The sequence below is a fragment of the Microcaecilia unicolor genome, chromosome 11 (assembly GCF_901765095.1).
Source record: "Microcaecilia unicolor chromosome 11, aMicUni1.1, whole genome shotgun sequence".
NCBI lineage: Eukaryota > Metazoa > Chordata > Amphibia > Gymnophiona > Siphonopidae > Microcaecilia > Microcaecilia unicolor.
In genome coordinates this window covers 12,815,518-12,843,101 of record NC_044041.1, presented here as the reverse complement: position 1 = coordinate 12,843,101, position 27,584 = coordinate 12,815,518, and the positions used below count along the sequence as shown (strand labels likewise).

General features: G+C 45.4%; 1 pseudogene; it reads right to left on the bottom strand.

Moving 5' to 3' along the window:
* Positions 1-10,314: 10,314 nt before the first annotated feature.
* On the bottom strand, positions 10,315-12,395 carry LOC115479892 (annotated as a pseudogene).
* Between the last annotated feature and the right edge of the window lie 15,189 nt (positions 12,396-27,584).

Below are 27,584 nucleotides of genomic sequence, written 5' to 3'. Positions count from 1 at the left end.
AGTTCTTGGTACACTGCCAGCGCTTCTCCTCAGTGCCCCGGCTTCTGTATTCTAAAAACAATCGGTATTTCTGGTATAGAAACTGGATTATGTTATGTTAAGCTCTGGAACTCGTTTCCAGAGGAGGGGGTAAAAGCAGTTAGCATAGCCGGGTATAAAAGAGGTTTGGACAAGTTCCTGAAGGCAAAGTCTACAAACTATTATTAATGAAGAGATATGATTATCCAGGGGGGGTAGGTTTCATGGAATCCTTCTACTTTTTGGGTACTTGTGACCTGGACTTGGCCACTGTTAGAAGCAGGGTCTGAGCTAGGTGGACATTTGGTCTGACCCAGTATTGCAAATTCTTTTGTTCTAAGCTATACAAAACCCTAAACAGAAACCTTTTTGGTGCTTAGAGACCACATCGAAGGACAAGTGTCTTTTAAGACGAGAGTAACATTTCTAAAATAGCCAAGTTAAAGGAAAATTAAGAGTATGGCAAAGAACAAGCAAAAAAAAAACCCAACCCAGATATTTCAAAACCCAGTGGCACGTCATCAATTAAAATATACAAATTTAAGAAACTTTAGAAACATTACATATGTGTATAATATATAACATTTATATAAAATGGTACTTCAATTTCCATAGGCTCTCATTTCTGTTACCTTAGTTTGATTCCTGATCGGGACTCTCATTTACTCGCCACACTGCATCTGGAATCTCAAAGAATAGCAAAATTCCAGAATCCTAAAGAGTAGCAAGATTCCATGTAGAATCTCAACAAACAGCAAGATTCCGGAACCCCAAATAGCACCATTCCATGCTACCAATCCCAGGGCAAGCAGTGGCTTCCCCATATCTATCACAATAGCAGACTATGGACTTTTCCTCCAGGATCTTGCCAATCCTTTTTTAAACTCAGATACGCTAACCGCTATGACCTCATCCTCCAGCCACGAATTCCAGAGCTTAACTGTTTGTCGAGCGAAAATTATTTCCTCCTATTTGTTTTAAAAGTATTCCCCTTTAAGTTCATTGAATGTCCCCTAGTCTTCGTACTTTTTGAAAGAGTCAAACATTGATACATGCTCCATCAGTCCAGCATGCAGGGCATCAACTGCAATGGAAGAGTTGGGACGTAAATAGTCTCTCAAGAATGAAGGGAACCGGTTTCATTTTCAGTTTAAAAACCTGGTGTTAATGGGTATACTGGGAGCCTGGCATGAAAGGACTGAGCAAGTGTTGGAGCATGAATGTCCTTCCTTCAGCAGGGCTCCCAGCATCAGCAACCGTAAATTAAATAGACAGCTTTGAGTTCTTCAGTGTCTCATCTCCAGCTCAGGAGATGGGATTTAGCTAAAGATGCCAGGCTGAGCTACTTCACTTACATTCCTTCCTACACCTGCAGTCTGAGGGACCTGCAAAGCTTTGTTTAGTTTTCCTGTTAAAACCATTTAGAAAAAGAAACTTAAGCCTTACTGTCACAATAGTGACCACTAAGTGTTTAGATCTGTAAATGTAAAGCCAAGCTGGGCACCATCGAGAGGGCTAGGAGGTCACGCAACCTGCTTGAAGTGTAAAGCTAGTAAATTAATTCCTGCTCGTCCTCATGAAATTAAATCATGATTCCAGCGTGTTCCTACCTCCCTGAGGCTCTCAGCTGCTTTCCTGCTGAAAATGCTCAGCAACGGGCCTGCTCCTCTCCGCTAGAAAATGTGGTACCTGTTCTGGATTCTCTTAGGGCGTCTTTTACTAAGTTGCGCTCACGTTTTTAGCGTGCGCGCTAAAATTGTGGGCGTGCTAAACGTTAGAGACGCCCACAGGAATGCATCGGCATCTCTAACGTCCAGCGAGCCTACAATCTTAGCACGGGCCAATAATGCAAGCGTGCCTTAGTAAAAGACCGCTTTAGACTGCTAGCGGCCATACTGGCTTACAAGCAGCAGTAGGCGAGGCGTTCTCAGGACAGCATCCACGCTGGTACGTCAAACAGCGCATTAAAAAAAAAAACCTGTTGTTACTAAGGGCTATTCTTCTTCAATAATGAAATCAAATTGTTTGTTGCACTGTTTGTCAAACCTTCCTTTCTGTTTGGAATGAATAAAAAAGAAATGTTTTCTATAAACCAAAAGAAATGGAGTGTGTCTCAAAAAGACAGAGAACTGCATAAGAGACAGAGGGAGAATATGAACACAAGAGTGCACGTGTGTATGAGAGAATAAGAGACAGAGGGAGAATATGAACACAAGAGTGCACGTGTGTATGAAAGAGAATAAGAGACAGAGGAGAATAAACACAAGAGTGCACGTGTGTATGAGAGAATAAGAGAAGAGAGAATATGAACACAAGAGTGCACGTGTGTATGAGAGAATAAGAGACAGAGGTGAATATGAACACAAGAGTGCACGTGTGTATGAGAGAATAAGAGACAGAGGGAGAATATGAACACAAGAGTGCACGTGTGTATGAGAGAGAGAGAGAGAGAATATGTGCACACGAGTGCACGTGTGTATGAGAGAGAGACAGAATAAGAGACAGAGGAGAATATGAACACAAGAGTGCACGTGTGTATGAGAGAATAAGAGACAGAGAGCGAATATGAACACAAGAGTGCATGTGTGTATGAGAGAATAAGAGACAGAGGATAATGAACACAAGAGTGCACGGTGTATGAGAGAGAATAAGAGACAGAGGGAGAATATGCACAAGAGTGCACGTGTGTATGAGAGAATAAGAGAGAGGGAGAATATGAACACAAGAGTGCACGTGTGTATGAGAGAATAAGAGACAGAGGGAGAATATGAACACAAGAGTGCATGTGTATGAGAGAATAAGAGACAGAGGGAGAATATGAACAGAGTGCACGTGTGTATGAGAGAATAAGAGACTGAGGGAGAATATGAACACAAGAGTGCACGTGTGTATGAGAGAATAAGAGACAGAGGGAGAATATAAACGAGTGCACGTATGTATGAGAAGAAGAGAGAGAAGATAATATGAACACGAGTGCACGTGTGTATGAGAGAGAGACAGAATAAGAGACAGAGGGAGAATATGAACACAAGAGTGCACGTGTATATGAGAAGAATAAGAACACAAGAGTGCACGTGTGTATGAGAGAATAAGACAGAGAGAATATGAACACAAGAGTGCACATGTATGAGAGAGAATAAGAGACAGAGGGAGAATATGAACACAAGAGTGCACATGTGTATGAGAGAAGAGAGAGGGAGAATATGAACACAAGAGTGCACGTGTGTATGAGAGAATAAGAGACAGAGGGAGAATATGAACAGAGTGCACGTGTGTATGAGAGAATAAGAGAAAGGGAGAATATGAACACAAGAGTGCACGTGTGTATGAGAGAATAAGAGACAGAGGGATAATTGAACACAAGAGTGCACATGTGTATGAGAGAATAAGAGACAGAGGGATAATATGAACACAAGAGTGCACGTGTATGAGAGAGAGGGAGAGAGAAATAATATGAACACAAGTGCACGTGTGTATGAGAGAATAAGAGACAGAGGGAGAATATGAACACAAGAGTGCACGTGTGTATGAGAGAATAGAGACAGAGGAGAATGAACACAAGTGCACTGTGTATGAGAGAAATAAGAGACAGAGGGATAATATGAACACAGAGTGCACGTGTGTATGAGAGAGAGAGAATAAGAGACAGGGGAGAATATGAACACAAGAGTGCATATGTATAAGAGAGAGAATACAGAGGAGAATATGAACACAAATGCACGTTTATGAGAGAAGAGGGAGAGAGAAATAATATGAACACGAGTGCACGTTGTGAGAGAGAGACAGAATAAGGACAGAGGGAGAATATGAACACAGATGCACGTAGGAGAGAGAGAATAAGAGACAGAGGGAAATATGAACACAAGAGTGCACGTGTGTATGAGAGAATAAGAGACAGAGGGATATATGAACACAAGACACTGTGTATGAGAGAGAGGGAGAGAGAATAATATGAACACAAGTGCACGTGTGTATGAGAGAATAAGAGACAGAGGGAGAATATGAACAGTGACATGTTTATGAGAGAGAGAAATAACAGAGGAGAATATGAACAGAGTGCACGTTGTATGAGAGAATAAGAGAAAGGGAGAATATGAACACGAGTGCACATGTGTATGAGAGAATAGAGACAGAGGGAGAATATGAACACAAGAGTGCACGTGTGTATGAGAGAATAAGAGACAGAGGGAGAATATGAACACAAGAGTGCACATGTGTATGAGAGAGAGAGAGACAGAGGGAGAATATGAACACAAGAGTGCACGTGTGTATGAGAGAGGGAGAGAGAAAAATATGAACACAAGTGCACGTGTGTATGAGAATAAGAGACAGAGGGAGAATATGAACACAAAGTGCACGTGTGTATGAGAGAGAATAAGAGACAGAGGGATAATATGAACACAGTGCACGTGTGTATGAGAGAGAGAATAAGAGACAGAGGGAGAATATGAACACAAGAGTGCACGTGTGAGAGAGAATAAGAGACAGGGGAGAATATGAACACAAGAGTTCACGTGTGTATGAGAGAATAAGAGACAGGGGAGAATATGAACACAAGAGTTCACGTGTGTATGAGAGAGAATAAGAGACAGAGGGAGAATATGAACAAGAGTGCACGTATGTATGAGAGAGGGGAGAGAAATAATATGAACACGAGTGCACGTGTGTATGAGAGAGACAGAATAAGAGACAGAAGGAATATGAACAAGAGTGCACGTAGGAGAGAGAGAATAAGAGACAGAGGGAAATATGAACACAAGTGCACGTGTGTATCAGAGAGAATAAGAGACAGAGGGATAATATGAACACAAGAGTGCACGTGTGTATGAGAGAGAGAATAAGAGACAGAGGGAGAATATGAACACAAGAGTGCACGTATGTATGAGAGAGAATAAGAGACAGAGAGAACGACACAAGATGCACGTGTATGAGAGAATAAGAGACAGGGGAGAATATGAACACAAGAGTGCATGTGTGTATGAGAGAATAGAGACAGAGGGAGAATATGAACACAAGAGTGCACGTGTGTATGAGAGAATAAGAGACAGAGGAGAATATGAACATGAGTGCATAGTATGAGAGAATAAGACACAGAGGGAGAATATGAACACAAGAGTGCACGTGTGTATGAGAGAGAAATAAGAGACAGAGGGAGAATATGAACACAAAGTGCATATGTATGAGAGAGAAAGAGACAGGGGGAGAATATGAACACAAGAGTGCACGTGTGTATGAGAATAAGAGCAGGGGGAGAATATAACCAAGAGTGCATAGGAGAGAGAGAATAAGAGACAGGGGAGAATATGACACAAGAGTGCACGTGTGTATGAGAGAATAAGAGACAGGGGAGAATATGAACACAAGAGTGCACGTGTGTATGAGAGAAATAAGAGACAGAGAATATGAACACAAGAGTGCACGTGTGTATGAGAGAGAGAATAGAGACAGAGGGAGAATATGAACACAAGAGTGCATATGTATGAGAGAGAATAAGACAGGGGGAGAATATGAACACAAGAGTGCACGTGTGTATGAGAGAATAAAGACAGGGGGAGAATATGAACACAAGATGCATATGTATGAGAGAGAGAATAAGAGACGGGGAGAATATGAACACAAGAGTGCACGTGTGTATGAGAGAGAGAGAATAAGAGACAGAGGGAGAATATGACACAAGAGTGCATATGTAGAGAGAGAATAAGAGACAGGGGAGAATATGAACACAAGAGTGCACGTGTGTATGAGAGAATAAGAGACAGGGGAGAATATGAACACAATGCATATGTATGAAGAGAGAATAAGAGACAGGGGAGAATATGAACACAAGATGCACGTGTGTATGAGAGAATAAGAGACAGGGAGAATATGAACACAAGAGTGCACGTGTGTATGAGAGAGAATAAGAGACAGAGGGAGAATATGAACACAAGAGTGCACGTGTGATGAGAGAGAATAAGAGACAGAGGGAGAATATGAACACAAGAGTGCATATGTATGAGAGAGATAAGAGACAGGGGGAGAATATGAACACAAGAGTGCACGTGTGTATGAGAGAATAAGAGACAGAGGAGAGTATGAACAAGAGTGCATGTGTGTATGAGAGAAATAAGAGACAGAGGGATAATATGCACAAGATGCACGTGTGTATGAGAAGATACAGATAAGAGTCAAGGGAGAATATGAACACAAGAGTGCACTGTGTATGAGAGAATAATAGACAGAGGAAGAATATGAACACAAGAGTGAACGTGTGTATGAGAGAATAAGAGACAGAGGAAGAATATGAACACAAGAGTGAACGTGTGTATGACAGAATAAGAGAGAGGGAGAATATGAACACAAGAGTGCACGTGTGTATGAAGAGAATAAGACAGAGGGAGAATATGAACACAAGAGTGCACGTGTGTATGAGAGAGAGAATAAGAGACAGAGGGAGAATATGAACACAAGAGTGCTATTTGAGAGAGAATAAGAGACAGGGGGAGAATATGAACAAGAGTGCACTGTGTATGAGAGAATAAGAGACAGGGGAGAATATGAACACAAGAGTGCATGTATGAGAGAGAGAATAAGAGACAGGGAGAATATGAACACAAGATGCACGTGTGTATAGAGAGAGAATAAGAGACGGAGAATATGAACACAAAGTGCATATGTATGAAGAGAGAATAAGAGACAGGGAGAATATGAACACAAGAGTGCCGTGTTATGAGAGAATAGAGCAGAGGGAGAGTATGAACACAAGAGTGCATGTGTGTATGAGAGAATAAGAACGAGGTAATATGACACACAGAGTGCACGTGTGTATGAGAGACACAGAATAAGAGTCAGAGGGAGAATATGAACACAAGAGTGCACGTGTGTATGAGAGAATAAGCAAGAAGAATATGAACACAAGAGTGCACGTGTGTATGAGAGAATAAGACAGAGGAAGAATATGAACACAAGAGTGAACTGTGTATGACAGAATAAGAGAGGGAGATATGAACACAAGAGTGCACGTGTATGAGAAGAATAGAGACAGAGGAAGAATATGAACACAAGAGTGCACATGTGTATGAGAGAGAGACAGAATAAGATACGAGGGAGAATATAACACAAGAGTGCACGTGTGTATGAGAGGGGGGGGGGGGGTGGGAGAGAGTGCATGTGTTCCCCCACAGAAAACCCCCGCTTGCCAAGAGAGGGGTCAGTGTCCATGGAGGGGATCTCCATTACAATAATCACTATTATTTTTCGCACTTCTCAGTGACTGGTGAGTCATCTTTACTTCCTTTAGCTTAATGCTTTAAGAGAGTCTATAATGCAACCTCTTCTAGTACGTAGTTACTGATGCCTTCACTGGCTGCGGTGTTCCAACCAACCTGTGCCTTTTCATGAGCAGACCACATTATGTCTGGAAGGTAGCAAACTTCAGGACAGCCAGAAACTGCATGCAGAAAGATGATTCAATCCTGGTCCGGTTCGTCCATAGGTGAGCCAGTCCTACCCCCCTTTTTAAGCCAGCCCTGCAAGCATTATTAGAACTCACAGGCTGTTACTCCTGACTGCTGACCTTGTGCGTTTTGAAATCAAACATCAAAAGTCGGATGTGCCAGCTCCCGATTTGTAGTATGCTTGTAGTGCTGGCATGAGGCTGGCATGAAGCTCATTATGCCTGTGGCTGAACAGAAGGTGTGGCATAGTGGCACACTGATGGGCTTCTTCCTACAGTGAATATCACAGAAAAGGAGCCTGGGGCTGCTGGAGGATATCCTTCTACTAGTGACCAGCCAAACAGGCTGCGGCCATTAGGAGGAAGATAGAGGGAAATGGATGCTAGGTAGGCATGGTGGATATAAAAAGGTATTGGGCTTGTGAGGGGCAGGAGAGAGAGGATGCTAGGCCGGTGAGGACAGGAAGGGAGGGACAGAGAGGATGCCAGGGACAGGTGAGGACGGGGAGGGAGAGAGATGCTGGGGACAGGTGAGGATGGGAGGGGAGGGAAGGGGGAGAGAGAAAGCTGAGGATGGGGGGGATAGAGAGAGAGAGATGCTGGACAGTGAGGATGGATGGGGGAGGGAAGGGGAGAGAAAGCCGACAGCTGAGGATGGGATGGTAGGGGAGAGAGAGAGAGATGCTGGGCAGGTGAGGATGGGAGGGGGAGAGAGAGAATGCCAGGCAGGTTAGGAGGGGGGAGGGGAGGGGAGAGAGAGATGCCGGGCAGGTGAAGATGGAGGGGAGGGAAGGGGGAAGAGAAAGCTGAGGATGTGGAGGGAGGAGAGAGAGAGGATGCTGGGACAGGTGAGGATGGGGATGGAGGGAAGGGTAGAGAGAAGCCGGACAGCTGAGGATGGGGGGGAGGGGAGGGGAGAGAAGAGGAGATGCTGGGCGTGAGGATGGGAAGGGTTAGGGAGGGAGAGAAGGATGCCAGGCAGTAAGATATACGGAAATGGGTAGAGAGGGAGGGGGAGAGAGGATGCCAGGCAGGTGAGGATGGGAGGGGAAGAGAGCAGGCAGGTGAGGATGGGGAGGGGGAGAGAGGATGTCAGGCAGGTAGGATGGAGGGGATAGGGAGAGAATGCCAGGCAGGTTAGAGGGGGAGGGGAGGGGATAGAGAGGATGCCGGGCATGGAGGGGGGAGGGAAAGAGAAGATGCCAGGCAAATGGTGAGGGAAGGAGAGAGAGGATGCTGGGTAGGTGAGGACAGGAGGGGGAGGGAGAGAGAGGATACTAGGCAGTGAGGACGGAGAGGCAGGAGAGCGAGGATGCTAGGCAGTGATGTGGTATGAGAAAGGAGAGTGCTTTGCTGGTATGGGGGGAGAGGTAGCAGAGAAATGCTGGGCACAGCAGAAAGTGAGAAAAGAAAGATTACAGTGATACTATTAGTAATGACGGCCAGAGGGTGAAGAGGAGGATGTGAATGATTGTAATTGGGGTGTGGGGGGGAGGGGAAGAGAAAGAAAGGATGCTGAATTGGGCAGAGGTGAGGTTAGAGAGAGGAAGGCCTCTGCCAGGAGTAGGTGTCCTACAGAGAGTGAACTCTAATTCTCTTGAACCAGGTCAAGCTGGGATTGTTTCTTCAGCGAAGAACCCAATGTGAGGACATAAGCCATCAGCAGATTTTCACTGAATGAGGACCATTCCTCTCCCCAGCATTTAGCAAGAACAGACCATCAATTAACAGAAAACACAAACAGTCTTCTCAAGGTCTCTTTTCAACATAAGAAGTGACCACAGGACTTCACACATCATCAATATTGTCTTTAATTTACAGGTTCAGATCAGCAGCTTCTACAATCCCAGTGTGTCTGCATTATATTAATATACATTTATATTCTCCATAAATAAATCCATCATTAAGACGCACACAGTTGGCAGTCTCTGAACTCTATTCACGGACAAAAGTCACATGTTACAAGCAGTTTCGCCTTAAGATTGTGCAATTCGAAGAAAAACAAATCCTAAAATAATATAATGATTTAAAATCTACCAACTTCCTTGGAGAGTGGCTGGTAAGCAAAATCCTGGGCTTCCCTTCTAACATCAGCCAAGAAAAATGTAGAAAATGAAACAGAAATGGAGAAGACAGACCACCTTCACCTCTCCCCGCCAAATCCCCAGACACTCCACTCTCTCTGAATTTCAGCAAACCATCCGAAATGTAAGCCCACAGAGTTCTGATTCATTGAAACCTTAATCCAGATCAGTCCTAGTCCTTAGAAGACTTTCCCCTTTGAAGTACCTTCAAGATTTACAGTAGTTGAGAGCCCCTGAATCATAGTAACTGGAAGACCCCTGAGATCAGTCACTTTCCATTCTCTATGTGCAAGCGTTCATCAAAAAGTGACTTAATGGGATGTTCTTTCCACTGCTGCCCTCAGCTTCCTTTTTTTTTTTTCCATCTCCCTTTGTTCTGTGCTTAGAAAGCAGGGAAGGTCAAGGAGAACTGAGTGCAAACATCGTGGTTAAAGGTATCTTTTAGGTATGATTACTTCTCTTACAGAAATGCAGTGTGATGCACAATATTAAGCATAGGTCATTTAGGCTACTACACACACACACATAGTTATTGGTGCAAATTCAACATAGCTACTGAGCTCCTGAATGCTCCAGGTTAGCAGCATACAACCCATTTGAATGGTCTCACTGTCTTTAATCTCATCTCATTTTGGAGGTAAAAGAAAACCTAACATCAAACCATGTCACAGAAGTATCTATGAGCAATGATGCAGGACCAACTCAAAAGGTGCAGCAAACAAGAATGGCCAGCATATTTGCCCTGGTTATTGAATAAGACCTCAGAGCTACCTCTATCTACGAGCCCTCGTCTTGACCCCCTAATTCCATTGACCTTGAGTGACAGAAGGTCTGTAAGAGTGGCAAACATGGAATGCAGAGCCCTCCAAGACTGTGTTCAGAGGTACGCTTGGTAGACCCAAGCTTTGATGGGTCGCTCCCTGAGGAGACTTGGATGCCATCTTGAAGCTCATTGGCGTGGGGATCTTCGAGGGCTTCTTATCTGGCTGGTTGTCCATTCGGGTCGGTCCTGGTCGCAGCTTCAGCTTATACATTGAAGGTACCCTGTCTGGTCTCTTGAGGTTCTTCTTCTGCCTCAGCACAACTTCCTGCATCTGTGAGTCAGGACAGCCATCCGTTGACTTGTTTGGGAGTCATCAGGGCATAACTCATTTAGGAGTCCACCTCAAAATTGTTTGCCTCTGTCACCTGCTCAGCCTCCTCTGGAACAGAATTTACCAAGTCATCTTCAGCATCCTCAGGTTCTCCAACATCCCAAGCTTCATCAAAATTCAGCTTGGAGAGATCCAAGGCCTCTGAAACCTCCTGGAGATCATTCAAAGCTGTGTGATAGTTACTTTCATCAGAAGACTGGAGAGGGCTGGTTCCCTGTAAGACGTTACCGACTGTGGGTTTGCATGTGAGATCCAGGGCTCTGTAACAGACGACTCTTGTTCTACAGAGCCATTGAGCAGTTCAGTTGCTGTTTGTTCAGACTCGGAATCCAGAGTATTGGAGAGTTGCTGCAGGAGTCCGCCTACAGTCTTCTCTCTCTGTTTCTCACCGAAATCCACCTGAAGGCCATACTTGCTGTAAAAGTTGAGAGACGAGGAAGAGGAACTGGATGAAACATAGGCAGAGTCCACTGCCACTTGCTCTGGTGTGGTCTGCTGAAACTTCGGAGGCTCAGAGTATGTTCCAAGGACTCCTCCTCACTGCAGTTCACATCAATGATCTGAGAATTGGCCAAAAACTCCTCTTCCAAGCTCCTGTACAGCTGTTGCTCCCGAGCTGGGGTCTAGATTTAAAGGCACCCGGAAAGTCTTAGCTAGGCTCTCCAGCTCTTGGCTAAAATTCTCAGACTCCACCGATCAATGAATTCTTTGTGTCGTTGGAAACTGGCAGCGGTAGGAACCCTACGCTGTGGTGAGTTCTGAGTTTGCAGGGTGCAAAGCTGCTTCTGCCGCCCCTGGGACTGTGCTGTGGTCTTATTTGCACTTTCTGACAAGTTGTTAGGCTGATGGGAGGACTTGGTCCTGCTAGCTGAAGTGGGTTCTTGGACCCTAATGGAGGAAGTCGTGAAGGAACTGGCTTTTGGTTCTTGGAGGACTATTTTTGCCTAAGTCCTTGTCATTTTGTTTTCAGTTGCCCTGCTCTGGTCCAAGAATGCTGACCATCCTGTCGTCGGCTAATGAGAAGGATTGTGTCACTGCTCCCAGCTCGGCCCTGGCTCCGTGCTCTGGGCATCACCGACTTATTTATCCCATTGGACAGCCGAGGTCGACCACGCTCTTCCGCTGCTTCTGGGCCTTGTCTCCTCACCTCAGCCGGTGACTGGCGGGCATGGAAGCTGCGATCCTGGACTGAGTACGGCTTACTGGTTTCCTCTTGGGGAAGCAGGAGTTGGAAGTACTGTCCTTTCAACAGCATGCTTCCCTTCTTTCCTGTTCACAATTAGGGTGTCTTCGTTGTACCTCCTGCCTGGAGGACCGCTGTGTACAGATGAGGCTGAGGAGTCACTATCTCCAGTAACGTCTAAGTCTTGGAGGTCTATGAAAAAACAAACAGAACAAAATGATTCTTTTTTTTTTTTTTTAACTGTTTTTATTATCTCATGGAATCAGATACACACACCATAAGTGATAACAATACACCTCCCCCCAAACTACCCCACCTCCCCCCTTCCCCCCTCTTCCTCTATCTCCCTTCCCCCTTCCCTTTCCCTATTCCACTTGTCGCTTACAGCACTCAGTCCTGACGTGTCAGAGTCATGGCCTTTCAACGAAAGCGAGGCAAGCGCTCTCCCCCACAAATCTCGATATTGACGAGCCCCCCCATGGGGCAGCGAATTTAAGCGTCATAAGTACCCACTTGGCCATCTCAACCATACAGTTCTTCCACATTTCTAGGGATTCTAGTGTCATCCAAAGTTGACAAGAAAAAAAAAGGAGAAAGTTGTGAAGAAAGCAGAAATTGGGGATATGGAAGAATGGAAAGTGAAATTCTAGAGAAAATTATTAACCAGAGATGTGTTTATTATTCGGAAATGTACAAAAACAAAAGCTGCAGATGTCCTGTATCAAAGCAGGGAAACGTGTCATGAAACGTTCCCACATCGAGCATCGGAGCAGGAAACTGCTCATGGCTGGTAACCACAGATGCTAACCAAGGCAAGGCAGCTTTAAAATTGCTCAATGACGTCACAATGTGCTCTGATCTCCCTGAAATTTCAACGGAGTTGAACTGGTCATTATGGGAAAGAAGCAGAAAATGAAAATGGGAACGAAAAAATTGATTCTAAGGTCAGTGGTACATGGAAAAAGTGTGCGCTGAAGGGGGATGGAGGTGTCACTGGGGTCTCTATGGTCTGTGGCTCAAATCTGAATGAAATTCGATGAGTGGTTTAAAGAGGGACAGAAAGGCATATGGACACAATGATCTTATAAGGCCAGTTTCACACACTAGTGTGACCCACCGGTCAACCTTCAGCCATGCATTGCCGTCTGCATGGGTGACTCTACTACTAATAATCATTTCTATAGTGCTACTAGATACACAGCACTGTACACATTATATGAAAGTACTTTCTCTGTCCCCAGTGGGCTCACAGTCTAAGCTATTTTTTGTACTTGGGGCAATGGAGGGTTAAGTGACTTGCCCAAGGTCACAAGGAGCTGCAGTGGGAATTGAACCCGATCCCTAGGATCTCAGGGGCCCTCTTAATAAGCCGCGTGTCTACGCGCACCAATTTGGAGTTACCGCCTAGCTACGGCGTGGCTCTTGCGGTAATTTCATTTTTGGTGCGCGCCTGATCGTGTGTCTGAAAAATATAATTTTTTATTCTGGAACACCTTTCGTGCGCCAAGTGCATTTGACGCGCATAGGTCATTACCGCCGGTTAATGCGAGAGACCTTACCGCTAAGTCAGTGGCTGGCGGTAAGGTCTCAGACTCAAAATGGATGCGCACCAGTTTTTATTTTGCCGTACGTCCATTTTTGTCAAAATTTTAAAAAGGCATTTTTTTGCAGGTATGCTGAAAATGGATCTGTGCGCACCCAAAATACACGCCTACACTACCGCAGGTCATTTTTCAGCACACCTTAGTAGAGGACCCCTCAGTCTGCTGCACTAACCATTAGGCTATTCTTTCACTCCTTACCACCCCCCCTCCACTTTCCCCTACCTACTTGCTTCTAGGTGGCTAGCATCTTTCCTTCCCTCTTGTTCAGTATCTCATCTCCTCTTTCCTACCTCCCACTCTGTCCACATCTCCTCCCTCTGCCAGACCTGCATCCCGTCCTGCCCTTTCCCACTGAAACATCAATGGGATTCAGCACCAGTGCAGGTCTTTAACCACAGCCCATGGCTCAGTGTTGCTGTGTCGGGAAGGGTATAACAGTCAGTGCTTGGGCTTGGACCTGTGGTTAAAGGCCCCAGGCCAGCAGCATTAAATCCTCTTGCAACTTCAGCACAAGAAGAGGTAGGGCAGCAGTGGCAGTGAGAAGGAAGAGGGGGGGGGGGAGATGAGATGCTATTTATTGCCATGCAACAACCCCCCTCCCAGCACTGCCACCTAGGCAGATACTTTGTCCACTTAATGAAAGGGTCAGCCCTGCCAGTTATCCTGAAGAATTTAGGCCATAACAGTTAACATCTTTTTAAGTTTCTGTCAGCCAATCCCATATATTGCCAGCAGGGGGCACACTTTGACAAGTCCTCCAGTTTTCCTTTCATTTAAAAGATAGGTTTTAAGAGGTATTTTTAGCACAAGTTTCCACAAATTATTCCCTCTCTCTGTGCATGGAAACAATCTCTCCCTTTCTCTCTATGGTTGTTGATGCCTTTTATATGCTGCTAAATTTCCAGTTCTGTACTTTGTTTCCAGTCCTGTTTGCAAACTTGTCTGCCCTGAAAGAATGAGTTCCCAGAGAAAGGACACAGGAGACAGGAGGAAGAAAAGGGTGATGGTGGAAAAAAAAAAAATTTAATTGGATCTGGTTCTCGGACACAAGAGTGGTGGAGCCAACAGAACAGAGAGACCACTATAATCACATTAAATAAATGAGACTAAATAAAATCAGAAACAAGCCCCCCCCCCTCACTACTTACCTACTTAACATTTCTAAAGCGCTACTAAGGTTACACAGTGCTGTACAATTTAACAAAGAGAGACAGTCGCTGCTCAAAGAGCTTACAATCTAATAGATAAGAGTGGACAAATATAGGACAATCAAGCCATTGTGACATCACTGATGAGGTTGGCTCTTAGGCATTGGTGGAATGAGGCATTATGACATCACAATCTCAGCTCTGGTTAAATCACTGCTATAGTAATACTACTACTACTACTTAACATTTCTAAAGCGCTACTAGGGTTACACAGTGCTGTACAATTTAACATGGAAGGACAGTCCCTGCTCGAGAGCTTACAATCTAAAAAGACAATGTACAGTTAATCATATAGGTCAGACAGATTGGGCAACCTATATGTTCGAAAGGTTAGGTTCCGAATGCAGCATTGAAGAGTGAGCTTTAAGCAAGGATTTGAAGATGGCGTAGGGATTGGGGAAGGTTGTTCCAGGCATAGGGTGAGGCAAGGCAGAATGAGCGGAGCCTGGAGTTGGCAATGGTGGAGAAGGGTACTGAGAGGAGGGATTTGTCATGTGAGCGGAGGTTACGGCAGAACGTAGGGGAGATGAGGGTAGAGGTAGGGTGGTCGGCAGAGTGAGTGCATTTGTAAGTAAGGAGAGAGCTTGAATTGGTGCGGTATCTGATCGAAGCCAGTGAAGTGACTTGAGGAGAGGGTGATATATATCGGTTTCTGGCGGAATATGAGACGTGCGCAGAGTTCTGAATGGATTGAAGGGGGGATAGATGGCTGAGTGGGAGGCCATGAGGAGCAGTTGCAGTAGTCAGACGAGAGGTAATGAAGCGTGGACGAGAGTTCGGTGTGTGCTCAGAGAGGAAAGGGCGAATTTTGTTGATGTTGAAAAGGAAGAAGCGACAGATTTTGGCAGTCTGCTGGATATGCGCAGAGAAGGGATGGAGGATACTCAGAATGAAATGACCACCTAAATGGCAGTTGGGGCCAGATGCACTAAACTTAAGCAGCCCTTAAGGAGCCATTAACGAGCAAGTAGTAAACCCTGGCATGCACTAAGCAGCTAACAAAAATGCGATGAGCAAATTGTGTAGAAACCCCTATTGTGATGAGATGACCTAACCTTTTCCGATTGCCTTAAAGCTTGGAAAATCTAACGAGAGGTCTGTACCTCTCGTTGGGTCTGCGCGGATTGGAAAACTTCATAAAATGTAAAAAAAAAAATCGGGGGGGGGGGGGCAAAAACGGCCAAGTGCTCGTCATGGACGGCCATTATGGGAGTGCTCCACCCGAAAAGTAGCCCAAGTGCTTGTCAGGAGCGTCCTTTATGGACGTTCTTCACTATATCAAAAAAAAAAAAAAAAGAAATCAAACAGGCTCCGATGCTGCAGGCTCTTTTTTGGACCCCAGAATATAAAAATGTTTTTGGCCGTGCTTCACTCAGCTGAGAGACCAGGAAGTCCATTAAGGATGTCCTTGGCATGCGCAGAGCAGCCAGCATAACGCTTGGTTGCTCTGCGCATGCTCGACCGGCCGCGAGTGTTTACCGATAGAATAGAGAATGCAAGCGAGCTACAACGAGCAGCTCATTTGCATTCTCTTTCCGTAATGCATGCCCGTCCTTACTGATTCGCTAAGGGAATCGGTAAGGGAAGGGCTCTAACGATTTTTTAGTGCATCTTCCCCTTAGCCGGCTTTCCCTCGCTGAATATTGTCGGTTATGTCGGCCAATATAACGGGCTATCTGGTGATTTTCAACATGGGGCTGGCTAAGTTTGGCAGCCATATTTGGCCACCATAATAGGTGGAATAACCTTGGGCTGCTCCAACATAACCGGCTAGCCCTGAATATCGGCTTGGCTAGTTAAGTTGAAACTGGCCAAATTTAAACCGCATATTCAAAGTCAGTCACCGGAAATGGCCCGACATTGAATGTTCGGCCTGGCTATCTCCCATGGTCTAAATATTGGCCACAAGATGTCCAGACTTGATAAGAAATAAAAGGTCGATAGATGGCTCTAGGGCCACCGAGACAAAATTCCTCGGGCCTCCAAGGGGGCCTGGCGCCGGGGTCAGGCTGCCGGCGCTGTAGTGCCCGGTCTCACCTGCCTGTCCTCGGCTACGTCCGCCACCAGGCCCCCTGCATTAAAATCGTCAGCGCCTCAGCTGAGCTCCATTTGGAAAGGTAGATCGCCTCCCTTCGGGCCCTCCCTGTGTCCCGCCCTTGTGGAAGCCGGAAGTTGCATCAGACGAGGGCGGGACACAGTGAGGGAAGGCCGGAAGGGAGGCGATCTGCCTTTCCAAATGGAGCTCAGCTGAGGCGCTGATGATTTTAATGCAGGGGGCCTGGTGGCGGACGGAGCTGAGGGCAGGCAGGTGAGACCGGGGACTGCAGCAGCAATGGCAGCGAGGGCGGCCTTGCCCTGGGCCCGGCTTAGTCTCTCAGTGGCCCTGGATAGCTCCCAGCCTGGTGTAAGACACATGGTTTGCACAGAGTAACCTCTTGCACGTGTAGTAACAGGAATGTATGAGCCTGACTCGTAATGCAGAGTACGTTGGCTATGACCTCAATCTCTCAGATTATACTGTTACTGCCCCTTCTTCGTCCTACTCTCCTTAATCCTACTTTCCTTCAGGAGTTCACAGAGTGCAGCCAACATATCAAGGTGCGCTTGGAAATTCTTTTTAATCAAGGCAGTGGCACCCAAAACAATTAGGACTATTTCTCTCTTTCTTCCACATTTTCTTGGCTTTAGGACACAAACGAACAAAGCAACACTGGGCCTTCAAGACTGGGACAACTGAAGTTCTTTATTGATAAATGACCCGACACGGGCCGTGTATCGGCGTTAATCAACGCCTGCCTCAGGGGTCAAGGAATAATTCTGAAATACGCAAGTAGTATAGATTCAATGCCCCAAAATGTGTAGCAATGGTTATAAATCGCCACACTTGCGGAGGTTGAGCTCTATGAAGAGCTGTCTCTTCACACACAGCCCACCACAGTCCCTTAGGACGGTAAATTCTCTTGCCGTGTGATCAGAATCTCCCCTGTAGACAGTTCTCCAGAAAAAAAAAATCAAGAAAGGTGCCAATTTTCCCACATGGACACATTATGTGGAATCTCCGAAGAAATAAATGCTAAAGACCTGGACAACGAGATGGCAAAGGGTCCCACGAGTGTGCTGATGCTGGGCTGATGAAGGCAGAACTTCTGCAGTGCAGTCTAAAATATTTCTACGAACGATATCACCTCCGACTCATTCCCCAACGTAAGTTACATTTTGAAGGAGCCAAGGCGGTTAACATTCTGCTATTTCTGGCTATATATGTAGAAAACTCTAGATCTTACTAAAAATGTAACAAGCTAGAAAGCGAGATTGTTTGCCTCAGCGGTGCAACTCGAATTAAATCAACCGAGAATGACAGAACCCACCTCATCGGCCAAACAATACACTTTTTTAAAACTTCTTAAATGTGTTTATACTCATAGTAACATAGTAGATGACGGCAGAGAAAGACCTGTACCGTCCATCCAGTCTGCCCTACAAGATAAACTCATATGTGCTACTTTATATGTATACCCGACCTTGATTTGTATCTGCCATTTTCAGGGCACAGAGCGTAGAAGTCTGCCCAGCACTAGCCACGCCTCCAAACCAATGGCCCCACCTCCCACCACCGGTGCTGCCACCCAATCTCCGCTAAGCTTCTGAGGATCCATTCCTTCTGAACAGAATTCCCTTATGTTTATCCCACACATTTTTGAATTCCATTACCGTTTTCATCTCCACCACCTCCTGCGGGAGGGCATTCCAAGCATCCACTACTCTCTCCGTGAAAAAATACTTCCTGACATTTTTCTTGAGTGTGCCCCCCTTCAATCTCATTTCATGTCCTCTCATTCTACTGCCCTCCCATCTCCGGAAAAGGTTCGTTTGCGGATTAATACCTTTCAAATATTTGAAGGTCTGTATCATATCACCCCTGTTTCTCCTTTCCTCCAGGGTATACATGTTCAGGTCCGCAAGTCTCTCCTCATACGTCTTGTACCTTTTTGTAGCTTTTCTTTGCACCGCTTCAATTCTTTTACATCCTTAGCAAGATACCTGAAGAAAATTTTTGTCACCCCTCTTTGCATTTCTAGCCATTTGTTCTTCCACTTGCGCTTTCGCCAGATGTATCTCTCTCTTGGCTTTTCAGTTTTTTTGTATTTCTGGAACGCCAACTCTTTAGCCTTTATTTTCTCAGCCACTTTCTTGGAGAACCATATCGGTTTCCTTTTTCTCTTGCTTTTATTTACTTTCCTTACATAAAGGTTCGTGGCCCTATTTATAGCTTCTTTCAGCCTGGACCGCTGTCCTTCCACTTCTTGTACGTCCTCCCAGCCCATCAGCTCCTTCCTCAGATATTCCCCCATTTTTACTAAAGTCAGCATGCTTGAAATCCAGGTCCTAAGAAACAAGATGGCAAGCGATCCACAAAATCCAACGTGGAGACAAACAAAGCAGATCAATCAGTGATATGGTTCAAAACTTTATTTTCAGAGATTCGCCGGACACAGACTGTGTTTCGCCCACAAAGGCTGCGTCAGGGGCTAATAGTCCAAGCAGGACATGAGATTGAAACGTAAAAACCAGCAGGGTGCTTTCCTCAATCAAGGTGAGGACATCAGCTCAATACACAGGGTAAGTCTGGTCGCATCTCTCAGCTGCTGGACTATTAGCCCCTGACGCAGCCCTTGTGTGCGAAACACAGTCTGTGTCGGGCGAATCTCTGAAAATAAAGTTTTGGACCATATCACTGATTGATCTGCTTTGTTTGTCTCCCTGCTTGAAATCCAGGACTGAGTTTTGAGTGGCCGCCCTCCACTTCAGCTGTCATATCAAACCAAACTGTTTGATGGTCACTGCTGCCCAGGTGGGCACCCACTCGGACATTTGACACACTCCCCATTTGTGAGCACCAGATCCAGCGTCGCTCCCTCCTTCATGGATTCCGTCACCATTTGTCTGAGCAGAGCACTTTGAAAAGCATCCACAATCTCTCTACTTCTTTCCGATTCCGCAGATGGAACCTTCCAATCTACATCCGGCAGATTGAAATCTCCCAGCAACAGCACCTCTCTCTTCTTTCCCAACTTTCGAATATCTGCGATCAGATCTTTATCTAGTTCCTCCAATTGTGTCGGGGGTCAGTAGACAACACCCACGTGGACAGAGGTTCTATCATCTCTTTTTAAGGTGATCCATATCGCTTCTTCCTTTCCCCAGGCCCCTGTCATTTCAGTCGCTGCGATATCATATCTCACATACAGAGCTACTCCTCCACCTTTACGACCATCTCTATCCTTCCTAAATAGATTATAGCCCGGTAAGTTTGCATCCCATTCATGGGAACCATTGAGCCATGTCTCCGTGATTGCAACAGGGGCGTAGCTACGTAGGGCCACGAGGGCCTGGGCCCCCATAGATTTGGTCCTGGACCCCCCTGCCGATGACCCTCTTGACCCCCCTCCCGCCGTCGCCGTGGGCTACCTTTGCTGGCGGGGGACCCCAACCCCCATCAGCCGAGGTCCTCTTGCTTCCTGCGGAAGGCTTCGTTCTGTTTCTGACATCCTGCACGTTGTATGTGCAGGATGTCAGACTCACTGAAACAGAACGAAGCCTTGCGTGGGAAGCAAGAGGACCTCGGCTGGCAGGGATTGGGGTCCCTCGCCAGCAAAGGTAGGCGACGACGGTGGCGGAGGGTGGGGGAGGTGGGGTCGAGAGGGTCGTCGGCGGGGAGGGCAAAGTTGGTAGAGGCATCAGTGGGTCGGCTGCAGGGGGGGGGGGGGGGGGGCTAAAATGTGCCCCCTCCCCTGGGCTCTGGACCCCCTTCCCGCCGAAGTCTGGCTACGCCCCTGGATTGCGACAACGTCTAAGTCTGCCTCTAACATCAGGGCTTGAAGGTCATGAACTTCGATTTCCATCTACATTTCAGTGGAATTTTTATCTTCTGGTTAGTTTTTTGTCTAGTCTCACTTCCTCCTGTGTTGGTAAGAAGAGATTTGCTAAGATTGTTGTTTTCATTGCTTTCTTTTCTACTGACGCATCTTGTCTTTAGCTTTAGCTGGGGGTGACCACTTGAAGTGAACTGCCTCCATATGCCACCCCCACCTTCTAGTTTAAATGCCTAGAAATTGTCTGAATTTCTCCCCAAGGATTTTTTTTCCTGCCACAGTGAAATGCAGACCATCGTTACAATATAGTCTTTTGTTTTTCCATGTATTGCCCCATCCTCCTATGTACCTAAATCCTTCTTGGTGACACCAGGCTTTGAGCCAGCTATTGAAATTCTCAGTACTTTGCAATCTTTTCTCTCCCTTTCCAAAGGTAGGTAGTACTTCAGAGAAAGCTATTGTTTGTATCAAAGGTTTTAACCCCTCTCCCAGCTCCTGAAAAGCTCTCTGCGTGGCAAGTGGGGTATTACTGGACAAGTCATTTGTTCCCAGGTGGATAACAACATCAGTGTTGGACTCCTTAGTTTCTTCTCTGATCATAGAGATTATTTGCTCGGTACTCCTGGTAGCTGAGGAGCCTGGAAGACGTTTCACTTTGCAGGGCCCCTTGAACTGTGTTTCAAAGTTAATGCAATTTGTAATGCCATACCCCTCCGAGAAAAACTGCACTGGCTCCCAATCAAAGAATGTATTGCTTTCAAAAGCTGCACCCTGGTTCATAAAATTATCTACGGCGAAGCCCCGGGATACATGACAGACCTCATAGACCTACCAACCAGAAACACAACAGGATCAACACGAACATACCTAAATCTCCACTACCCAAGCTGCAAAGGACTCAAATACAAATCAACCTATGCATCCAGCTTCTCCTACATAAGCACTCAACTGTGGAATGCATTACCAAAAGCCGTGAAAACAACCTATAACCACCTAAACTTCCGGAAATCATTAAAAACTATCCTGTTCAAAAAGGCATAACCCTACCGACCCAACTTAAATGCCTGAACCCTGCAACACAACAAAACCAAAGCTCGAAATGGACTATATTAACTCTTCCTCTCTACGATTCCCTAATGTGTCTGCACACACGAACCTTATTCTACAACAACATTACTGTATTTGTTCATAACCGGAATTGGTGAACGTCTGTACGGTACTATGTAAGCCACATTGAGCCTGCAAATAGGTGGGAAAATGTGGGATACAAATGTAACAAAAAATAAATAAATATTCAAATTTAGCTTCGACTAATTTTAATATTTCACTTATCTTTATAAAGAAAAAAGAAATTTCCTTAACGGAAAAGGTGCCAGTCAGGGGCTGGATTGTCCGACCTGCATGTTTCCCTACTAATTGTCAAGGACTAATCCCCCGTCTTACCCAATTAGGGGATTAGGCCTTGAAACAGCATTAGTAGTGAAACGTGCAGGTCGGACAATCCAGCCCCTGACTGGCACCTTTTCCGTTAAGGAAATTTCTTTATAAACATAAGTAAAATATTAAAATTTGTTGAAGCTAAATATGGTATTACAAATTGCACTATGAATGTAAACATTTAAGAACTTTAAATAATAGTATTGTTTGGCCGATGAGGAGGTGAGGTGGGTGCTGTCGTTCTCGGTTGTATATATATATATATATATATATATATATATATATATATATATATGCTTTTCGATGATATTTGGATTGTTTGAATCATGCTGCATTTGAGTACTTATGGCTACATACATGACAGATTCTTGGGTTGAAAGAGACTCAAAAGGTGGCTCTAACTGGGTGGGGGGTACTTACGTCTGCTTTCGTTGATCACTTAAGTGCACAGAAATGTGGCAGAAATTCTGCTCTCTCCCTTTCAAATTTCAATGGATTGTGGTGGTCTGATGTAGGAGCTAGTGGTAGGGGCTGACCCTGGACACCTCACAGTGGATGAACATCTGATCCCGAATTCCAATAGTGCCTGACGGTATTGAAATCTCCGTCTTCGCTCCCTGGCACTGAGAGCCTGCTCAATAATGCCCCCCGTTTACTGCCATCCTTAACTACCTTCCTGCCCGGCTTTACGCTTGACTTGAGCACCCGGGTCGTCTACCTCATAGCTGGATGTGAGGTACATAAGTAATGCCACACTGGGAAAAGACCAAGGGTCCATCGAGCCCAGCAGCCAATCCAGGCCAAGGGCACCTGGTGAGCTTCCCAAACGTACAAACATTCTATACATGTTATTCCTGGAATTGTGGATTTTTCCCAAGTCCATTTAGTAGCGATTTATGGACTTGTCCTTTAGGAAACCGTGTAACCCCTTTTTAAACTCTGCCAAGCTAACTGCCTTCACCACATTCTCCGGCAACGAATTCCAGAGTTTAATTATGCTTTGGGTGAAGAAACATTTTCTCTGATTTGTTTTAAATTTACTACACTGTAGTTTCATCGCATGCCCCCTAGTCCTAGTATTTTTGGAAAGCGTGAACAGACGCTTCACATCCACCTGTTCCATTCCACTCATTATTTTAGGTAAGTTTGGCAGAAACAGAGGAACGTCTCTGTCCTACACTAACAGTACTGATGATTCAACCTCTCAGGGAACTGATTGTGACTGGAAATGACAACATGGGTTCACTGGTCCTGTCTCAAGGCTTTGCCAACTGAAATCTTCAATCTCAGTTAAGTGGTGTTATGGTTTAGGAACCAGTTGCCATGGCAGACAGGAACTGAAGTTCTTGCCTCCCTTCCTGCTTTTTTTTTTGTTGGTGGGGGGGGGGGGGGGGGGGAATGAGTCACACCCTGCCCTGCCTCCTTTACTCATGTCTGGACCGGCAAGGCAAACCTTCCCCCTCTCCCTGGCTGCCAGTCAGCGTTTCCTTTGAAGAAACCGTGGTTCGGGCATCTACTGTTTGGAACAGAAGTTTTGCAAGTCTGTCAGCAGTATCTCAGCCTTTATCTATATTTATAGCGTCTGTGTAGACGCCATGACTGCTTTAGAGCATCCATTAAATAAACTCTTGGGAAATTATTAGAGAAAAATCCATTGTGCACAGTATCAGTTTCCTTGTCTGTATATAGAAACGTACCCACCGCTTGGGAGTTGAACAGAACAACGGAAGAGACCAGAGTAGGGGAATGTCACATTCATGATACGAAGCCCTACGACTCGGAACCTAAACTGCCAAATCCTCATCCCTATGTCAAAAGATTGCACCCCCCCTGTGTACGTGTACTTTCCACATACATGATAGAATACAGCATAACAGTGCTTGTAAGAGTGTGTGAATAATAGGATAGGCACGGTCAAAAAGCGCTTGTCATTTTGAATTTTGCAATTTTTGTGATTCTGGGGTATTTATTTTCAGTTTGATTCACATATTTGCTTTAAGAAGAATTATTTAATGCACACAAATTAGTGGTATGTGTGTAATTCATAAGTTAATGCACATTAAATTGATTTTCTATTTTACCGGAGTGGCGGGAACATCGGGCACCGATCCTGCCTGCTTGGCGATCACACGTGATTACACTACTCTCTCTGGAGTGGCGAGATGAGGAAGGTATTTCTTTGGATAAAGGGCAATGCTTTTTGGTCCACTCTACACCCCGCAGCCACCTCCTGAACTAAATGGACATTGGTCGAACCTGTACTCTGTGATGCTTTGTGTTAAGGAGGGGGTGGGGATAAGGCACAGTGCGATACATAGCGAGGTTGAGTTGAGATACACTGCGTCATTGTCAGTAACTGTTTTTGGAACTCAATAAACAGATTTATAAATAAATTGACTTTGTGTGTACTAATGGAACAATTCTAGAACTTGGCGCCAAGATGTAGGAATTACAATGGGCCACGTTAGACGTTAGAGTCAATTCAGTAACGGCTTCAGGGCATGCCTAGGCCCTTAGAGAATACCATTACAAAGAAACACTGGCATGCTGAAATATGGGCGCATCCACTTGCGACAGGTCAGTGTCTGATGGAAATTGGCATGCCTACGTGCACCATGCAATGTACGTAAGTATTGCCATACTGAGAAAGACCAAAGGTCCATCGAGCCCAGCATCCTGTTTCCAACAGTGGCCAATCCAGGTCACAAATACCTGGCAGAAACCCAAAGAGAAGCAACATTCCATATAGATTGCAAAGAATAGCAGATTCTAGAATTCTAAAGAATAACAAGATTCCATGCAGAATTTCATAGCAACATTCCATGTAGAACCCCAAAGAGTAGCAAGATTCTAGAATTCTAAAGAACAACAAGATTCCATGCAGAATTTCAAAGTGTAGCAACATTCCATGTAGAACCCCAAAGAGTAGCAACATTCCATTCAAATCCCAAGTACATAAGTACATAAGTATTGCCACACTGGGACAGACCAAAGGTCCATCGAGCCCAGCATCCTGTGTCCAACAGTGGCCAATCAAGGTCACAAATACCTGGCACGCATGCGACTGATAGTATTCTACAAGTTGGGCGTGCCATTTGGTGACACCTCCCTCACAGTTACACACTAAGAACCAGATCCAGTAAACGGATGCCCAGCACTTCTATCAAGACACACTGGCAGGGGCCCTCCCCACCTGCACAATCTAGCCCCCCCCCCCCCCAAAAAAAACCTCAGTGGGTCCTCGCTGGGCCTACCTTGAAGGGCCCTGGTGGTCTAGTGGCCTCTTTGGGGGCAGGAAAGAACCACTCTTTCCTGGCCGCTGCTCTGTCTGGCACTGCCACATCTTCAAAATGGCTGCTGAGAATTCCTGCGGCAGGGGCCCAAACCCTTCTGCTAGGGGGCCCAGATCACTGTCCGTCTGCCCCTGCACTCCGGGTTGACCACCCTTGATTCCCACCCCGAATCTGGGCACTAGGATGAAACCAGGTGTAACCCCTGGCACCCAACTGGTATTCTATAGAACACTGCGTACAAATTTCTGGAATGCCCCAAATCATCCATTCCAGCCCCTCCTTTTGGGATGCACATCATGGGATTTGGCTGCACAGTTTAAGAGAATAGTGCGCAGTGACGTGTGCGCAAAATCCAAATTTTGATTGTTAACGCCCAATTATTACCTTTGCATGCGCATCTCAGGATTGCATCCCTGAAAGGCAGATAAACCGCTAATTATTGGTGCCTCCAACGCACCTAAGCACTATTATCCTATAACATAATCAATAAATAATGAGTGGAGTGGAAAGATAGATATGGAGCGTCTGTTTACGCTTTCCAAAAATACAAGGACAAGGGGGCATGCGATGAAGCTGGAGTGCAGTAAGTTAAAAACAAATAAGAGAAACTTTTTCTTTACTCAGCGTGTAATTCGACTCTGGAATTCGTTGCCGGAGAATGTGGTTAAGGCGGTTAGCTTAGCGGAGTTTAAGAAAGGTTTGGACGGCTTCCTGAAGGAAAAGGCCATAGAATGTTATTAAAGGAACGTAGGGAAAAATCCACTATTCCTGGGTCAAGCAGTACAAAATGCTTTGCTCCGTGGATCTTGTCGGGTGATTGTGACCTGGATGGGCCACTGTCGGAGACAGGGTGCTGGGCTAGATGGACCTTTGGTCTGTCCCAGTGTGGCGATGCTTATGTCTTACGTCTAATGCACTTTGCCCTTAATATTTGGTGCCAAGTTGTAGAGATTTAATTATCGAACTGAACACACATCCCTAGTGAGTGAAAGTGTGTTCCCCCCCCCCCTCTACATTGCTGAGCTGTCAGTTATCATTTATTTATTTATTGCACTTGTATCCCACATTATCCCACCTCTTTGCAGGCTCAATGTGGCTTACAATACATCATGGGTACTGGAAATAGGAGTGCATATACATTAGGTGGTGAATATTATAATGGTGTTAAAGCAAAGACATTATAAGACAGTGTTAGAAGTTCAGAAGATTATACATTTGCATGTTAATCTTTGTATCATCATCCCTGACTCTAATTTCTCCCTCTGTATCTGCCCCAAGCAGGCTTGAATTCTGCAAAGTTTCAACTCCTCCCCCCCCCCCCCCCCCCACTTGTTGGGAAAAGTATCCCTTTCCTCCGATCCTCTCCACTTCATATCATGACCCTTTTCTAAGTTTAATGGTATAGGACAAGCTGCCTTTTTGCATTTTACTGCAGCCTGTGGAATGCTTCTATGACACCCTCCCTTTCCTGTTTTTCCTTCATTTTCAGTTTCTGAAGGCAATCCTGGGCAGGCAGTAAGGTCGGGAGACTTAAACGGCAAGTGCATACAGGATTTCCCAAAGTACATATTGCACGTTGGAAGTTTTGAGCTGTTCGGCTGAATAGTCTCTTCTCTATCGTAACACTGAAGTTGTGTTCTGCTTTCTATTTGGTTACATAAATTGCCTTGACATGTGCCCAGGGTCAGCGGAATAGCAAATCTCAACAAACGATAATCATAAGTGCCGTCTCTGTGGGTGCAGCAGGTATTTAACCCCCCCCCACAATATTTATTTTTACATTTGTATCCCACATTTCCTCCCCTTTTTGCAGGCTCAATGTGGCTTACATAGGACCGTCAAAGGCGTTTGCGCAGTCGGTGGATAACAAATACAAAGTTGTATAGTGATCGTTTGAGGTATAAGTGGAGGGTCGGAATGGATGAAGATTGCGTGTTGTCCTGTTCGATCATAGTCATATGTGTTGGTAGGTGAAGAGGGTTACGTGGGGTCGTTGGGGTAGGCCTTTTTGAAGAGGTTGGTTTTTAGTGATTTCCTGAAGTTCAAGTGGTCATGGATTGTTTTCACAGCTTTTAGGAGCCTGTTCCATAGTTGTGCACTTATGTAGGAGAAGCTGGCTGCGTAAGTTGTTTTGTATTTCAGTCCTTTGCAATTTGGGTAGTGTAGGTTTAGGTAGGATCTTGACGATCTGACTTTGTTTCTTCTTGGTAAGTCTACGAGGTCTGTCAATGAGCAAACCCCTTTACTTTGACCAGAGATCATTCACTTGCGTTCACTTTAGCAAACTCTCGCATA